This window comes from Dasypus novemcinctus, chromosome 30 (genome assembly GCF_030445035.2).
Source record: "Dasypus novemcinctus isolate mDasNov1 chromosome 30, mDasNov1.1.hap2, whole genome shotgun sequence".
NCBI lineage: Eukaryota > Metazoa > Chordata > Mammalia > Cingulata > Dasypodidae > Dasypus > Dasypus novemcinctus.
Genome location: NC_080702.1, coordinates 20,847,924 through 20,865,068, shown reverse-complemented (window position 1 = coordinate 20,865,068; position 17,145 = coordinate 20,847,924). Strand labels below are relative to the sequence as shown.

Sequence of the window (17,145 nt, the reverse complement as noted above, 5' to 3'; positions counted from 1 at the left end):
TCAGAGTCTGTACATCACTTTAGGTAAATATGATATGACTAAGTTATAAGAATATTGCTGTGGAAGGGAACAGGTTTAATGGTAGATGTGTGGGAGTACTGTATATTGTATATATGAATTACTGTGGTCTAGGGCTCTTGTGAAGAGAAGTTCAAAAATTAGGGGAAAAAAAAAAAAGAAAAAGATAGGATGTAGAATTTTTCCAAGTCAACACATATTCTATATCTAACCTTTAAACCCATCGCTATATGCCATTTTACTAGTAAGGGACCCTGAAATTATATTGGGCTTCAATTTTCAGGAAGTTTTGAATCACAGAGTGGTTCAACAAAGGCAGCGGAGGAATAATGGTATAGGATACTATTGACAGATGATATATGGCTGACAGGGAGTTATATAGGGCATATGTCCAGGGCGCATGGTAATGTTTGAATATACTCATAGTAGCAACAATTAAAAACTACAGCTGGGGGGCTACTGAGTTCCTGGCCAGGGGTGCTCTGTCATGGTTCCTAGGGGAACAGTGGCAGCCCCCCAGGTGCAATGGTAAGGACCAGGAAGGAATGAGGGTCCAACAGTGAGACCATGATACTAATGACTATGCTTGTGATCCTATATGCCTGAAATAAGAACAAGGCCTAGAGCAGCACTGTGCCTGGGAATTTCCTCCTGACAGCCTTCATGTTACTCAAATGTGGCCAGTCTCGAAGCCAAACTCAGCATGTAAATGCAATGCATTCCCCCAGCGTGGGACATGACACCTGGGGATGAGCCTCCCTGGCACCAAGGAATCACTATCAAGTACCAGCTGATGATGCAACTAGAAAATGACCTTGAATTAACGGTTCAATGCGGATCAGCAGAATATCCCTGTCTACATATAATAACGTGACTTTAAAATGCTGTTTGACCTAATGTAAGGGGGAAATGGAAAGGATAAATGAGTTTATATGGCTACGAGTCTCTAAAAAAGAGTCTGGAGGCTGTCAGAAGGATTGCCCTTATGCACAACTGAGCAGAGTTAAGAGACAGATAAAGTAGATACAATCCCCAGGTATTGGTTCCTTTGAGGGCTAAAGAGACCCACAGGTTCTATGGTTATGGCAGACGGGGTTCACTGCCATGTCAGATGGCCCTTCTTTGGAGCTGGTGTTTCTGCATGATGGAGCTGGACTCAGATGGGATCTCTTTTCATAAGACTTTCATGCTACTTTACTGGAATTGTAGTTGGTGTTGGGGTTTAAGATATATTTAGGGGATTTGAATCTCTGGACTGACAATATGATAGCCAGGCCCTGAGCCTCAACAGACTCCAGCTCCTACAATCTGAATTATTGGACTCACCTCACTCAGCTAAGATGGAGTTGAAGAAAGACAACCACCACACCATGGAGCCTAGAGTGCCTACAACTGAAAGCGGGAGGATTGCATCCAGTATCCATGTGGAATCTGAGCCTCCTCTTGACATAGAGGTGCAATGGACACAACCAATCCAATGTCCACAGAGAAAAGGTGGCATTGGAATGGGAAAAGTGGACATGGTGGCTGATGTGTATGGGTAATGGCAGGAAGAGATGAGATGTGGAGGCTTTGGGACTTGGAGTTGCCTTGGATGGTGCTTCAGGGGCAATCACCAGACATTGTAAATCCTCCCAGGGCCCACTAGATGGAATGTGTGAGAATATAGGCCATGATGTGGACCATTGACCATGAGGTGCAGAGATGCCCAGAGATGTACTTACCAAATGCAATGGATGTGTCATGATGATGGGAGTGAGTGTTTTGGGGGGGGAGTGGTGGGGTGGGGGTGGTGGGGTTGAATGGGACCTCATATATATATATTTTTTAATGTAATATTTTTACAAAATCAATAAAAAATATATATATACAATGAAATACTATTCAGCTGTAAGAAGTAATAAAATAAGAATGCATATGGCAAAAAAAAATGTTTAATATGCAAAGAACCAATAGATTTACTATACACTACTAATGAGAAGAACTGAGGAAAAAGAACTAAATTACTTTTAAAATCCCAACTGACTGAATCAAATATTTAGGAATAAACTTAAACAAAGATATAAAGGGCCTGTATTCAGAGAATTATAGAATATTGGTAAAAAAAAACTAAAGACTTTAGTAAATTGAAGGATATTTTCTATTAATGAGTTGAACTGAATATCATTAAGATGTTAATTGTACTGATACTGATCTACAGATTTAATATAATCCAATAAAATTTCCAACAACAGTCTTTGTAGAATTGGAAATTCCAATTATCAAAATTATCCTGAATAGCCAAAAATATCTATAAAAAGAGGAATGAAACTGGAAGACACAGACTGCAAGACTTGAAGGTATATTACTTAGGTATACTGGTACACTGGTACACTGGTAAAAAGAGTGTGTCCTTGCAAAACAAGAGTTCAAAAATAGACCCTCACTTGGGAAGTGGACTTGGCCCAGTGTTTAGGGCATCCGTCTACCACATGGGAGGTCTGCGGTTCAAACCCCAGGCGTCCTTGACCCGTGTGGAGCTGGCCCATGTGCAGTGCTGATGCGCACAGGGAGTGCCCTGCCACACAGGGTGTCCCCCACGTATGGAGAGCCACCCAGCATGAAAGAAAGTGCAGCCTGCCCAAATAAATAAATAAATAAATAAATAAATAAATCTTTAAAAAAATATAGACCCTCACATCTATGGCCAAGTGTTTTTTTAACAACAGTATCAAACAAACCCAGCTGTGTCAGAACAGCCTATTAATCAATTGTGCGGGGAAAAATGGATATCCATATCTAAAAGAGAGAAATAGGACACTTATCTTAAAACTTACACAAAAACTATCTGAAAAATATATCAAGAAACTAATTCTAAAATCTATAACCATAAAACTCCTAGAAGAAAATATAATGAAACATTTTCAAGTTCTTCTGGTAGGTGGTGGTTTTTTGGACTTGGAAAAATAATGATATTGGACTTCCTCAAAATTAAGTACTATTGCTTTTCAGAAAATTTTGTTAAGGGGGAAAGGCAGCCTACTCAACAGAAGAAAATGTTTAGAAACCACATAGCCAACAAAGGTTTTATATGCCTGCTATATAAAGGGGTTATAAAAGGACAGAAAGACAAGCAAACTAATTAAAATATTGTCAAAAGTCTTGATAGACATTATATCACAGAGGAAATACAAATGATCTAAAAGCACATGATAAGATGCTCAACATCACTAGTTATCAGGGCAATACAGATCAAAACTAAAATGAAATACCATTTCATGACTTACACAATGGAAACCTGAAAGAAACAGAGCTAGGGGTGTTGCAGAGTTGTGGAGAAATAGTAACACTCCCTCACTGTTTGTGGGATTGTAAAATGGTATATCCTGTGTGGAGAACAGTTTAGGGGATCCTCAGGAATCTAAATGTAGAACTGCCTTATGACTTAGCTATTCTGCTAGTAGCTATATATACAGAAGGACTGAAAGCATGAATGCTAATAGATGTTTCCACACCAATTTTCATAGCTGCATTTCTCACATTTGCTAAAAGACAGAAAAAACTTAAATGTTCATCATCTTAACCTGGATAAAGAAATGTGATATATACCTATGATGGAATACTATTCAACTCTAAGTAGAGAGAACTGGGAAAGTACATGACAGCATGAATGAACCTTGAAGATATTGTGTTGACTGAAATAAAACAAAAGGATGAATATTGTATGTTCTCATTGATATGATGTAAACACCATTAGTAAGCTTAAGGAATTAAACTATAGAGTACAAGTTAACAGGAGACAGAATGTTGGTTATGAAGGGGGAGATGATACTAAATGTATGTAGAATGTGTAATAAGGTTGAATGTAAATATGTTGTAATGAAAAGCATTGATAGTGACACATTATAATGAATATAACAATCCTTCCTGATTTACAAATGGGATTGTGGTTGAAAGGGTAATCTGGGGAGGTTAATGCTAATTGAAAGATACTCAGAAGATAATCTAGGGGATATATAACAATGATTTTGTAGTAAATGAGGATGGCAGTTGATAATATAAATACAAGAATGTTTTTCTACTCTATGGTGATAAGGATATGCCAATATATGGGAAAAATACCACTAATAAAGCTTAGAGATTATAGTTACCAATAGTATTGTAGCAACAGCAAAGAAGCTACTAGATCAATGCTAAAGGTGAAAAATATTATTTGGGGTTTAAAAATCAAAACAAGAGTTCAAAAATAGATCCCCCATATTTATAGGTCAAGTGTTTTTGATAAGACTGTCAAACCAACCCGGCTGTGTCAGAACAATCCATTCAATAAATTGTGCTGGGAAACTGGATATCCATATATAAAAGAAAGGAAGTGGACCATTATATCACACCTTATACAAAAATTACCTCAAAAAAAGTCAAGAAATTCATTTTAAAATCTATAACCATAAATCTTATAGAAGAAAATAAATTTTACAATATGAGATATGAATATGATTAAGCATGGTTTTCTTCATTTTCTTCATTAACAAAGGGACCTTGGTCTTGTCAACCAATCTGTGTTCATTTATTTATCTTTTCTAACCCTGGAGAAACAATTGTTTGTTTTTAGAATTAAGTAATTTAAATGAGCCTGAATAGAATTTTTTTAGAGTAGTGCTTCCATAATTTGTTAACCTGCTTTTTTGTCTTTTTTAATTTTGAAGATCAAATGAAGATAAAAAATCAGTGGTGGAGGGTGATAGACCAGGGTCTCCATCTTGCACCCACCCTGCCTTCATCCCCCCTCTCCTCCTCTTGCTGTAGCTGTGAAGTCCTAATTGATATGAAACCAAATTTCCTCTCCCTAAAGGAGAAGTCTCTCCCTAAACATTCAGGCTTGATAGTAGCAACCCATCTTTGAGGGAGGCAGATGGAACTACAAAGCCTATATGAGTTATCTTGCTCTGAACTTAAAAATGCAAAGCTACCATAAACCATCACAAACTAGTCCCCTTGTAGTATAGCCCCCAAGAGAGTTAAAAATACCCCCCTCCCTCTCCTTGGCTGCTGCCATCTGTTCTAACTCAGTCCTGCCACAGGGATGAAAGACACACACACTAAAACTCATATGAAGGCAAGGCACCTTTTGGTTTTTTTCTTTGCTCATATATTATGTATCTTGGATTTGACCAAGGGCTGTGGTTAAAGTTAAATTTCTCAAGGATGTTTTGTCATGGAACAAGAAACCTTGTCTCTAGATCACATCCTATCTAGTGGCAGAAATGCAAGAAAAAGCCATTTTCAAACTTCAAGCAAAAAGAGATAGCTTGTGCAGAGATAGCAAGGACAGAGCTACTTTTGCTCTGAAGCAAGAACAGATGAGCTTTAATAAATAATTTAACCATGCCTGTGCGGAGGTGGTGGAAGTAATCCACACATCTCCCCCCTTTCTTTTATAAGCAGGTGGTTTTACTGAGTACCTCTGTATATGGTGACCAGATACTCATAGAGTTGTGTGGTACATTGCTAGAGTTGGAAGAAGCTTTGGCATCCTATAAATGTAACAAGACAGAGAAAAATCAATCCTATTGTTGCTTACCATTCAAAACTTAGATTGGAAAACCATGTTGAAGGGTTCAGTCATTGTAACTGTTCAGTTAAAAATTTTAGTGTGGTTTGTTAAGTTTGAGTTCCATAATTGCCACTCCAATTGGAGATGTGGAACTTCTACTTCATCTGATATATGAGAGGAGAATGCACATTGAGGGGGTTTTTTTTTTATTCCAATTATGTTGGGTGTCATTCCATTTTAAAGGAGTGACACAAATGTTCCAATGCCTCCAATCAATTTCATTTATTAGAGGCCCTGCAGAAGGAACCCAGTATCCTCCTCCTATCCATGTTGAATCATTTGAGGATAATGCAGGCTCAGGATTATACCAGGAGGTAAGAGCAAACATGGGTGGATCTGTTGAATGGGCCCAATAGGTGTGATTAGCTGTGCAGGTGTTAAAACACATAAGGATGAACAATACATACATTTTCCATGTTCCCACTTCAGGAGAAGTGGTAGTGACTACTGCCAAGTAAGCTAAAAATGTATTTTCAGGCTTCTTGGGGCACCCAACTCATACCATAATAGTTTATGCTTAGTTGCCCAATTTTTTAAGACTCCCCCATGCACTTGGTTCATCTCCTTGGGTAGTCTTTAGGGGGATGTTAGTAAGTTGCGCCTTGAATCCTTCCAGGCTCAGTATTGGGTTCTACTGCAGATTCCACCAGGCCACAGTATGGTTTTACATGCTTTGCAGGAAGTCAAAGAGGTCCTCCTTAGGGAGAGACCACAATGCATAATCTTGTCCCCAAGTTAGTAAATTTACTGGACGATGCCAATTACCATTAGCTTCTGGTTCATCCAGGAGTTTGTATAACACTTTAGGATAAATTTTTACAATTGGTATCTGAAAATGTTGTTCTGCTGATGTATAACTACCCTCAATGTGATTTTTAAAATGTAAAGTATATAAGGCTATTTGTATGACATTTTTTGGACTGGTTAGACCTAACACCCTATTCCCCTTTTTTGTTTTGTAAGCATAGTTTTAAGGTGCAGTGAGATTATTCTGTGAAAAAAAAATATTTTTAATATATTATTAATATAGCTAAAAAGGGTTAAAACTGCAGGTTTTGTATACAGTTAGATTTTTGTAATTAGGCTAGGATACATAATTGGGTTATGCACACAGCTTTGGGAAAACACTATAAAATTTACTGTTGGCTTGTTCACATATGAATGCAGGTTGGCTTGACTTGCTGAAGGAGATATTAGAGAAAGCTTTAGCAAGTTTTCAAACACTGTGATAGTGACACAATTGGATATTAATTTTTGAAATAAACTAACAATATTTAGGGTTGATGAACACAACAAAGTGTTACTTTAATTTATGAAAGCTTACTATTTTATATCATCCTTTGGCAGTTTTCTATGTGTATCAGACAAATATCAGTTAAAATATTTGTCTTGTGGCAGCTTTCAGTGTAAATCACACAAGTATGAGTTAAAACATTGGCTTTTTCATTTTTAAGTAGAGAAGTTGTTTATGTGATATATACTATTTGATTAATAACTAAAATTATGATTAACAATGTTATATTTTTATTTAATATTATGTTGGAACATTATTAAATTTTCAGGAATTTTATATATGCTTTAAATATTCACATGGACTTTTTATTTATAAAGCTTTAACAGAGGGTTAAAGAATCTATTTAATTTTATAACTTTTAAAATATTGTTCATTTAATTTATAACATATTAAATGAACTTAATTTTTATCACTTCACTTCTTTTCAGGTAAAAGAATAAATTCTCTGCAACAGCTTGAAATAAAAGATACTTTTCAGGATTTGACATTGAGAAAGCATGTTTGAATATTATTTCTTTAAAAGTGAGAAGACTTGCTTTACTTAAACAGCCAAGGACATGCATGGTTAAAATACAAGAAGCTAATTTGATAAAAGAGACTTTCTTGTACACTGATAAGTCAGGAGAAAATTTCTTTGTAAACTTTTGCTAAAACAGAATAGTGATTTAAGAAACTTTGAAAAAGAGCAAAATTTAACTTTGCATTAGTATACTATTTGATATTAAAGCTTTTAAAACTTAGACCCATCAAATTTTATTCAACTTTAAACATAAGAATTGCTTTTCCACACACCTTCTGCACTTTCTGTATTTATTGAGGTTTTGTCCTAAATTTTACTATTTCTTAATAACTAGTCATTTCATCTTAGGACAAAATTATTTGCTGTTTCCTTAATAATAAAAACATGTTTTACATCCTTTACATATATGTTATCAAAATGATTTTGGAAACTGTCTTTAAGCAAACTTCTTACAACAAACAATTACTATTAACACTAAACAATCTTGTAAAATAATAATTCAATTTGGCTATGTACAAATATAACCTCTTCTTAATTTCAAATACCATGTAGCGTGCAATACTAGAAACAGATTTTTAGAGGCAGGGGAGAGGCTGGCTAGTAATAACTTTTCCTGTTATGAAGTTACATTTTGTTGTTATTATCAGTTCAGTTTCTGTGTCATAATGACTTTTTAGAATTAGCTATTTAAAAACATCAATTTAAAAAATGCTTCTACAAACTTCTTATAATTATTCATAACCACATTAACTATAATTATTTATCTTATGAAAAATTTTACCTTCATAGTACACATTCTCTTCTTGAATGCCACAAAAATACTTTTTATAACTTGCCATATGTATGTAAGTTTTGTCCTGCATATCTCATTTTGTTTTTATGAAAACTAGCCATTTTATTTCAGGACAAAACTCACTTTTTTGAACAAACTTATCAAAATTCAGTTATCATTCCCACAAGCCTTTTACCTTTTTAAATATTCATTTAAGTTTTACATCCTTCATTTTATCCTGTGAAGAAAAATTGACTATTTATTTCGCCTTAGTTAAGAACTATGTTTTATGAAGACTTGTAGTAATTTCATTAATCAGGACTTACAATTTTTATCATTGTAGAGATCTTATTAGCATTTATACTTATGTATTAATATAAGCACTTATTTTTTGGCTATTTGAATAGAGCTCCGCTAGGAACTATTATCCATTAATTTAATATTACCACCCAGAGGCACCTAAATATACACTGACATTGAACAAACAAACACAAAAACAATTACACCAAAAGAAATATAAAGTTTATAATGACTCATAATTGTAGGTCTAGAGTTCCTAGAATTCAAAATCTAATGTTCCCTCATTGGGGATGTATGGACAAAAGTCTATACTCTTTGAAGCAAAGTAATACTTTGTTGTTTTTCCACTTCACAATTAGCTGCTTTCAATAGTTGTTGTGTTGTAGAATTTGAGAGAGGTTCAATTATTTGTGTGTAGAGAGGCCAGGACTCAGGAATGATTTTGAGAAGGAAAAATGGTTTATTGACGGCCCGCCGGACTCGGGAGCTTTCTGTTTGAATCCCGAGCCCTGAACAAGATTTTCAAATGTCTTTTATACAGTTCTCAATAGGCTCAATTAGCATATGTATCTTCCACATCTTAGGTAAGCTTTTAGCCTGGACTCCTGACATTCTAGATAAGCATTTAGCATATTTTGTTTGCATTTCCCCTAAATACTTAAAGTTTATAGACCTTGCATTGTTAACTGTTTCCTGCTCACCAAGGGCAGGACTGCTGCCTTTTATCTGTTGTAAAGTGCAGAGAGAAAGATCTCCTGTTGCCTGGATAGTGTATTTCTCATGTTATACTAGTGTCTGCAGTCAGCTTTCCTCTCTCAGGGCAGTTGATGTCCTGTCTCTGCAGGAAGTTTGGTCCAGACTAATCATACTAGGCAGACATGCTTCTATGCATGAACCCAGTGAGCAGCTTACCTCAAGGGCGGCTGTGATTACTAGCAGCAATGAACTAATGAACGATGAACGCCTGGAATGTAGTTACATTGGGGGCCAACCTGAAAAATTCCCTGCAGCTAGGGAGAAAATCAGCTGCCCCAAGTTTGGGCCCAAATTGCCACGGAAATGAAAAAAACATACACCAGAAGTCATATGCAGGGAGGGCCTTATCTGGCTTATTTCTCTTGATTATATATCATGTATTTTTGGATTTGGCCAAGGCCTGTGGGTAAACTTAAATTTCTCAAGTATGTTTTGTCCTGGAACAAGAAACCTTGTCCCTAGACTCACATCTTATCTACCAGCAAAAATGCAAGAAAAAGCCATTTCCAAACTTCAAGCAAAAAGATATAGCTTGTGCAGAGATAGCGAGGACGGAGCTATTTTTGCTCTGAAGCAAGAACAGACGAGCTTTAATAAATCACTTAAGCATGCCCGTGCCGGTGGTGGAACTAATCCCCACAAGTCCTACTGCTAAGCCCCCTCTCTCTCATTAAATGCTTTGCTTAACCTGATTTCAGCTCCTGGCCTGATTTCTAAGCACCTGCGTCCCTCGCTTCCCCCTGAGCCTAACAAAGAGTTGACGTCATCAACAGAGCGACGGAAGTTAACGCTTTAAAAAAACGGCAGCGACATCATCCAGCGCTCTGGAGGCTGTTAGAAGCTGGACAAAGACTCCATCAACTTTGAATTGAAGAAAGAGAAAAATACCAGGTGAGAAAATTTCATCCATGACCTGCCTGTCCTCTTCCCTTCCCTCTCAATGTGTCTCATGTAATGCGTGGGAGTTCTCTAGAGGGGGCCAGCAGCCTGAGTCCCCCTCACTGAAGAAAAAGATTTTAGAAGAACTCACAGCTGTGAGTAAGAACCCTATGCATATCCAGGCACGGAGACCCAAGTCCATCCACAGAGACCAAGGGTGGAAAACAAGCCTTTGAGGAGTACTGGAAACAAAAGGGCCCCTCGGTGGAGGAGGGGAGGTGAACATAGGCAGAATGGCGGTAGCTAATGCCATCTAGTTATCGTTCGTGGGATTCTAATTGCAGAATTGACTTTTCTGGAGGGACTCACCTTACGGGAATAACTCCATCTGAAACCCAGAGGCAGGGTTTTCCTAGCAGGGAGGAAACCTAAAGCAGAAAAGCCTCATGAGGAAAATAGTGGGGATGCTTAAACGAAACTGCTTTGTGAGAGGAGGGTCTCAGAAACAAAATGTGCAAGGAAAATGGGGTACAGAGTGAGGAAGAGAATTTAAACAAATTACAGGAACTGGGGACAGAATTCTGCACAAAAATAAAACTGATCAACTTTCCTGCTGAAGACAGGAAAGAAGCCGCCAAGTTAGGGCAAGTTGTGATTATGTTTCGGGTTCTGGAGAAATGACAACCTCAAAGAGATAGGACCTTAGTTAAGCTTCAGTTTGCTGGTAGAGGGCTTAGTATAAGGGAAAACAGCTGTGGCATAAATTAATTTAACAATTTCCTTCAGTTTGATCTGGCTTTCAGCTGTTGATCAAAATTTAAGGTATTGTATCCATTTTCAGTTACTGCCTGAGGTCTTGGAGTAGTACTTACAGGTTGTTTTCAATGGCACATAGTCACGATGATGTCAATTTTTCCTTGATCATCATTTTTATGTCACTCTAGATACAAAGAAATCATTTGCTATTTTACAAGTGACTGATGTCATGAATTCAAAACTCTTGAGAGCAATGAGTGCACCAGGGAGACTAAAATGAGTATTGTAAATAAAAAATGCCCGAATGCCCACCTCATGGTATGCTACTAAGCCTAGGGCCCATGATTTGAACCAGGAAGGCCTTATCTCTTTAAGCTATACGGCATGTTTTAATTTTTTCATGCTTTTGTGTTATGTGTGAGACAATTCCCCAATAGAGTTAACTTAAGTAGAGCAAGTGGTGTTGGCAACGGCAAAATGCTTCCTTGTTCAGCCAAGTAAACAAATTTGGCAATGCTATTTTCTAAAATAAATTAAGCAAAAAAATCTAATGACTTGCTGTGCTGCTGTATAGTAGTAGATTTATTATTTTCTCCTATTGTGATCGATAAATATCTAATCCCGTTTTCATTTGTGTTAAGCATATGGCAAAGTAGCAAAAATCTGCCTAAAGAGGCAAAATCAGAATTATTAACTCCCTGTGTTCATCCTGTTTTGCTTGAGAATGTAGATTGGGGCTAGTAGTCCAGTGAAAAGTTTGATTGATTATACACTCCTAAGGGGCTGTGAGGAGACCAAGTGCACATTGCCCAGGAATTTACTAGCTATTAAGGCAATTTACTGCCCAGGGAATTGCCCTATAAAATTTCCACAATAGAAATTTTGCCTGGCAAAACATCAGTACATCCAAAGTGATCTTGTTTAAAGATCCATTACTAGGAATACTGTCACTTGTCGGTTGGATCCAAGGTTCTGTGGTATTCAGAGTATAAATGAGGAGAGGACCAAAATTTGCTTGTGTTGTGACTCTTTTGCAATTGAGTACCTTAACCCTGAAAGTAGACACGCATTAAGTTAACTTATAGTTCTTGGAGGCATATGGATTATTTTAGTAAGGTTTCCATGCACTTCTGTGATATGTTTAATCATCTAGACCAGTTGTGACTATAGAGTGATTGATCCTGAGCAAAAGCAGTCTTTTTCTTCCCAATTCACTTTATTTTTTATATTTATTTTTAAATGCATTTTTTGTAGCTATATAGATTTAAAAAGTTACAAAAATATGTGAGATTCCCATATACCGCACACCCCACCCCGCCACTCCTCGTACATCAACAACCTCTTGCATCATTGTGACACATTCATTGCACTGGGTGAATACATTTTGGAGCTCTGCTGCATCATGTGGATAATAGCTTACGTTGTAGTTTACACTCTCCCCCAGTACATGCAGTGGATTATGGCAGGATGTATAATGTCCAGCATCTGTCCCTACAACATCAATCAATAACACCCCATACCAGTGTTCTTTCCCTGCCATAGTTGAATCCCTCTGTGGTCCAAACTCCTTGAAAATGAAGCATAATATATTGCCAAATTCAATTAGTAGGAAAATGAAATAGTAATGGTAGATTTAAAGATTAGAAATAGAATACATACTAGTTTAGAAAAACTAAAAGTAAAAAATAATTGGGGTATCAAAAATGAAAAATATGAAACTTTGTTTTTGAGATTTTGCCTTTCATAACTGTCATAGGTATTGCACTGTATGTATAGGGGTAAGGCAATTTCATTCTTCCTCAGGGTCTATATCCTTTTAAAAATTTTTAATATTGTCTTCAAAAAGCTTTTAGATCACAGAAAAGTCACATATACTATATAAGGCACTCGTAAATATCCAGCATCAAACACTTCCCCTTCCACAGCAATGATCATTTAACATGTTCATGTTATAGTTGCTATTGCTGATGTGCAGATATTGAAACATAGCTTTCAAACATGGTTCCATTTTGGTTTACATTATGATTTATATTTTAGACTTTACAAATTTCTAAATTTTTAGTTTATAATTTACATTTTAGCTTAGAGTTTTATACAGTTGTGGTATTGTTGTAGCATTTGAGAGAAGTTTAATTATTTGAGTATAGAGAGGCCAGGACTCGGGAATGATTTTGAGAAGGAAAAATGGTTTATTGACGGCCCACCGGACTCGGGAGCTTTCTGTTTGAATCCCGAGCCCTGAACAAGATTTTCAAATGTCTTTTATCCAGAGAGGAAAGGCCAAGTGGTCTCTTTGTTTCAGTTCTCAATAGGCTTTAATTAGCATATATAGCTTCCACATCCTAGGTAAGCTTTTAGCATGGACTCCAGATATTCTAGATAAGCTTTTAGCATATTTGGTTTTTGCATTTCCCCTAAATACTTAAAGTTTATAGTCCTTGCATTGTTAAACTGTTTCCTGGGACTGGAGCCCTTGCAATTGTGCCTAAGGGCAGGACTGCAGCCTCTTACAGTTCCACACCCACAAGTCAAAGAGCTTAGGTTATCTCTGAAGAGACAAAGAGCCTTCCACTCATAGCCCACATCAGTATAAGTTGACATGTCCTATATCCATCATTACATGATCTTGTGGAGCACTTCTATTGCCCCCCAGTTACTGGGCTTCCATCTATTCTGTACCTTTCTCCCTCTCCCCTCAGGGCCCACAGTGACAATCAATCTTCACTGCTTGAGGGACCAGATTTACAGATACTGGCAACAATACTGAGTGCTTGACATACTAGACTGCCCTAACCAATTGGGAGCCACCAATTCTCTCAAGGGACACAATTCCCTCATTTGAGAACATCAGGTTTCTCCAGGATGTGGGTATACCTTCACAATCATATAGTCTCCACCCAAGGATTTAACACATTATGACAAATGAGCATTCACACACTCCCTAGAAGCTTGCCCCTGTGTCAGATGCCCCCTTTAAGCACCTTAAACTCATAATCCTTCCTTATTATATTGTCTAAAGAGTCTTCTCAGCCTTATTCAACCATGTACCTGACAGTCTCGCATATTCAACTGTTCCCCAAGCCCTCCCCCTAATTCCTTGGGCCTTCTGACTCATCCAGCCCTAGCCCCCCTCAAACCTACAAAGCCCCACCCAATAATATTCCTATGCCCCCATCTTATCCCTTCCCTGTACAACTACTTACCTCCACTTTATCATAGATTTCACTCATGTAGACATCAGCTCACAACCTTGCTTTCATCCCCAATTTCCTGTAAGCCTATCATCCAGTCTCTAGCTCTCTGACACAGCTTGGTTTGCTCTTTCAAAGGAGAGGTCATGCAGTATTTGTCCTTCAATGCCTGGGTCGCTTCACTCAACATAAGGTCCTCAGGATTCATCCATGTTATCCTATGTGTTTGTACTGTATTCCTTCTTATAGTTGAGTGGTATTCCATTGTATGTATGTTCCACATTTTGTTTATACATTCATCTGTTGATGGCAATTTGGGTTGATTCCACCCTTTGGCAGTAGTGAATAATGCTATGATGAACAGTGTTGTGCATACTTTGGTTTGTGTCCTTCTTTCAGTTCTTCTGTGTATATCCCCCACTATGGAATTGCTGTGTTACATGGCAAATCTGTAGCAGCTGTATCCTTCTGCATTACCACAGCAGTGGGTAAATGTTCCCATTCCTCCACATCCTCTCCAACACATTTATTTTAAAGATTGATTGATTGATTGATTGCCCCTCCTTGTAGATTGCTTGCTGTCTGCTCTCCTGTCTTCATTCACTATATGATCTTCCATGTTTGCTTGTCTCCCTATTTTGCATCACCTTGCTGCCTCCCCCCCTTGCAGTTTGCTTCTGTCTGCTTCCTGTGTCCATTGGCTCCATGTTCTTCTGTGGTTGCTTGTCTCCCTTTTGTTGAGTCACCTTGCTGTGCCAGCTCTCTGTGGCATGCAGGTTGTTGGCTCTCCATGGCATGTGGGCCGTTGGCTTACTGTGGTGCATGGGCCTTTGGCTCTCTGCTGTGCACAAGTGAGCTTGCCTTCACAAGGAGGCCCTGGAACAGGAACACAGGGCCTCCCATATGGCAGATGGAAGCCCAACCGGTTGGGTCACAGCCACTTCCCCTCCCCAAAACTTTCAGTCTTGTTTTTTTAATAGCTGCCAGTCTTACGGGAGTATGATGGTTTGTCATTCTAGTTTTGATTTGCATTTCCTGAAAAGCTAGTGATTTTGAGCATCTTTTCATGTGCTTTCTAGCTAATTATAATTCTTCTTTAGAGAAGCATCTGTTCAGACCTTTTGCCCATTTGTTGAATGGGTTGCTTGTCTTTTTAATTTTGAGATATAGGTGTTTTTTTATGTGCAGGATATTAGCCTTTTATCAGATATATGGTTACCAAATGTTTCTCCCATTGGGTAGGCTGTCTTTTCACTTTCTTGACAAACTCCTTTGAGGTGTAAAATGCTTTAGCTTTGAGGAGGTCCCATTCACCTATTTGTTTTTTGGCATTTTGTTCTATGGGTGTGAAGTTCATGAAGCCGTTTCCTATTACAAGATACTGTGGATGTTTCCCTACATTGTTTTCCAAGATCTTTATTGTCTGGGCTCTTATATTTAGGTCTTTGATCCATCTTGAGCTGATTTTTGTATAAGGTGTGAGATGGTAATCCTCTTTCATTATTTTGCTTATGGATATCCAATTCTCCAAGCACCATTTGGTAAAGAGGCCATTCTCTCCAATTGAGTGGGCTTGGTGGCCTTGTCAAATATCAAGTGACTGTATTTATGAGAATTTATATCAGAACTCTCAATTTGGTTCCATTGTTCAGTATGTCTATCTTTGTGTCAATATCATGCCATTTTCAACACTGTTCCTTTGTAGTTTGTTTTGAAGGCAGGTAGTGTGAGTACTTCGATTTCATTTTCCCATGTAATATGTCTTTGACTGTTTGAAGCCTCTTTCCTTTCCAAATAAATTTCATAGTTTGTTTTCCTAGTTCATTAAAAAATGCTGTGTTGATTTTTTTTATTGAAGTATGTCATTCATACATGAACACACATAAACAATAAGTGCATAGTAAAGATTGTGAACTTAAAAAATAAACACACATAACATTTCACAGGGGTCTCATACATCACCCCTCCACCAACTCTTTGCATTGGTGTGAAACATTTGTTACAAGCTATGCTAGAGCATTGTCAAAATATTACTACCAGTTATATTCATTATCTTACATTTGGTATATTTTTCCCCCAACCCGTCCTATTTTTTTTAATGTAGTTTTGTTATAGGTATTGGGAACCTGCAAAACAATCATACAGATGTATAGATTTCCCATAAAACTCTACCCCCTGGTGGAATATTTGTTACAGATTATGAGATAATATCATCAGGCTATTACCACCAATCATGGTCCATAGCATACATTTGACACATTTTTTCCACACACCTCCTTTATCAACACAGTATACCTTGGCATTAATGCAAGAATGTTATAGTACTGCTGTTAACCATAGTCTATAGGTAACACCAATTGTAGTTTTCCTGTGTTTCTCTGTATTCCCATCACCCTGCAATAGTGATGTACATCTGTCCTAGGTAACAGAAGGACTCTCTTGCATTTGTACCCTTAACCACAATTCTCAACTGCCTCTGGGCTCACTGGGTTGTTCAGTCCCTAGATTATTCTTTAGCTTTCTTTGTATTGGTATTTACTTCCCCAGACTACCTTTTTCAGTTACAATCCCATTTATAAATCAGTTGTTACTCACTATAATGTGCTACTATCACCTCTATCCATCTCCACACTTTTACAGTCAAGTTCATTAAAACTTCTACATACATTAGACATCTATAGTTCTTCTCAACCCTACTCTTTTCTCCTTATAATCTATACTCTAGGTTTTAATTCCATGTGTTTATTATTTGTATTTAGTTTCATATTAATGAGACCATGCAATATTTGTCCTTTTGTGTCTGACTTACTTTGCTTAGTATAATGTCTTCAAGATTCATCCATGTTATCCCATATTTCCCAATCTCATTTCTTCTTATTGTAACATAGTGTTCCATCATACATATATACCACAGTTCGTTGGTGGATGGATGCTTGGATTGTTTCCATCTTTTGGCATTTGTGAACAATGCCACTATGAACATTGCTGTGCAGGTGCCTATTCATGTCATAGTTTTTAGTTCTCCTGGATATATTCCTAGTAGAGGAAATGCTGGATCATATGGCA

The 17,145-nt window shown here is 37.4% G+C and overlaps 1 long non-coding RNA gene across 1 annotated transcript in view; it reads left to right on the top strand.

Moving 5' to 3' along the window:
- The first annotated feature begins 10,062 nt into the window (after positions 1–10,062).
- Positions 10,063–17,145, top strand: part of LOC139437869 (uncharacterized) — a 194,181-nt gene continuing 187,098 nt past the window's right edge. The window contains exon 1 of the long non-coding RNA XR_011647784.1: positions 10,063–10,144. This is a non-coding gene — a long non-coding RNA (uncharacterized lncRNA). The remainder of the gene's footprint in view (positions 10,145–17,145) is intronic.